We start from the raw sequence: 2,496 nt of genomic DNA on the forward strand, positions 1-2,496 counted from the left end.
AGTTCTGCTGAAGGTGAAAGACCTCTTCACTGTCCCCCTCAACCCAAGAAAGTAAATCTGGTCTGAAAAAGCAAGTTGACCCTTTAGACAGCTATTCCCTCGCCTTGCAGTACAGTTCAAAGTACCTTCTTTTTCTTATCATTATTATTATTATTATAGTATATAATATTTTATATTATATAATATTTTATATTATATAATATTATATATTATATAATATAATAATAATTATATTATTTTTTTATTTAGGGTTAATTATTGCTATCATTATTCTTTTCATACGTATTACTTAACTTTTTATTGTGAGTTTATTATTACAATTTAAAGACAGAAGAGACGGAAGAGGAGCAGTAACATGAGGAAAAGGATGTCGAGGAAGAGAGGAGGAAGAGAAAGAGGAGAAGTGGAGGAAGGAGGTGAAAGATGAGGAGGAGAGGAGAAGGAGAAGATGCAGCAGCAAGAGAAGGGGGGTGTTGGTTCTGTACTTGTTGTGGCAGCTTCGAGCTCTGAATCCCAATAAGGCGCCTTAATGGAGATCGCACCTACATCTTACGAGCCCTCAAATGGCCTCATGTTACATGGAGGAAGTTTGAGAGAGACCGGGTCTGGGAGGGGAGGGATGGGGGTGGGGGGAGAGGGGTCTTGGTAGAGGGGAGAGGGAGAGTGTGGGGTAGGGTTTGGTGATAGGGAGAGGGGTCTGGGGATAGGGAGAGGTGGTCTGGGGATTGGGAGAGGGGTTTGGGGATTCGGAATGGGGTCTGTGGATAGAGAAGGGTCTGGGGCTAAGGAGAGGTATTTGGGTACAAGGAGAGAGGTTTGGGGATAAGGAGAGGGGTCTGGGGGATAGGTAGCGGGGTCTGGGGATAGGTAGCAGGGTCTGGGAAGAGGTAACAGGTCTGAGGATAGGTAGAGGGGTCTGAGGATAGGTAGAGGGGTCTGAGGATATGTAGATGGATCCTGGGATAAAGAGAGTGGCCTGGGGATAGGAAGAGATATCTGGGGATAGAGGGGAGGGGTCTGGGTATTGGGAAGAGGGGTGTCAGGTGTTAGGGAGAGGAGATGGACTTACCTATCAGTACTTGCCTTACAGTACTCACCTAACAGTGTCTACGAGAGAGTAAGGTCTAGCTCGTAATGCCCCGCCTACTTGCCTTGTTGTACCTGATTCGTTACAGTTTAACTATTCTGACGTTCAAGTTATTTGTCAAATCTGGCCTTAAAGTTGTGGATAGAGATGGCTTCCATAACTTCTTTTTTCAGTGCATTCCACTTGTTGACTACCCGTACAGATATAAGTATTTCCTTACATTACTTAGGATCGTCTGTATTTCCAGCTTCCACCTGTGTCGCTTTATCCTACAGCCTCTCAATTTGAAGAGGCTAACCTTGTCAATCCTCTCTACTCCCATCAGTATCTTGTATGTTGTGATCATATTCCCACTATTTATTCTACATTTTAAGGAAGTGAGGATGTTTAGTGGCTTGGAGAATGTGACTGAGCCGAAGATAGACTGTTAAGATCTCCCGAGTAAGAATATGCATGTGTCTAACAGACTACATTTTGCTACCTGTAATTGATTACTTTGTGTAGGGTTAAATCTGTATATAATGAAACACATCCATTTATGGACACATGAATGGTCACTAATTTACTAATTACATTTGTTCTCGCTACAGGTAAGCTGAATGACGTCCGGTCGCGTCTGGCACACGTGAGCTACGGTAAGCCAGTGTTTTCCAGTATGTCTTTTGTGAACAATTTCTCTCGAATATTTCCAGGGTAGTGCTTCGCTCTCTTCCTGTGTTTGAATCACATCTCATTAAATACTTCAGCAATATATTGTAAATACAAATAACATTATCTTACACATTTTTTGACCCTGGGTAGTAACTGTTATTTTGTAACTGCTTACTTCTCCAGAGTATAGAAAATGGCTGTTGTTCCCTCTTAAACTTTGCTTTGACTTCTGTTCTGATATCCTAGGGAAGATGGCATGAAGTCTACTTGAAGGCTGCCGTCTCCTTTCCTAAACCTGTTGTAAATTATCGAGACAACACACTTTTACGTAGTGTACAGTAATTGCTATTGGAACCAAACTACATAACCTAACCTCTTCTAGGCTTAACTATTGACAAAACTGTAATACAGTATAATATATATTTGACTGGTTAATTTTCATTACACAATACGTTGACCTTTGTGAACGTTTGGCTGGGGTTGGGTTCAAGTTCAAGTACGTTTATTGAGACAATAAAATACATCTCAAAGGGAACGTCTCCCATTGAATCTTTTGTAACTTAGGCTGTTTCTACTCTCCTCTACTTCAAGTACCTCAAGGGGCGCGCAAATCCAGTGAGTACAAATCCACAAATCGCAGTTCAAAAATCACATTTAACATTGCAGGATAACATAGTAAGCACAGCACATAAGTGTTACTCTCTTGACGCAAAATGCTTGTAGCTCCTAAGTACTCTGTCTATCATACCATTATCACA

Source organism: Procambarus clarkii, chromosome 7, assembly GCF_040958095.1.
Source record: "Procambarus clarkii isolate CNS0578487 chromosome 7, FALCON_Pclarkii_2.0, whole genome shotgun sequence".
NCBI classification, from domain to species: domain Eukaryota; kingdom Metazoa; phylum Arthropoda; class Malacostraca; order Decapoda; family Cambaridae; genus Procambarus; species Procambarus clarkii.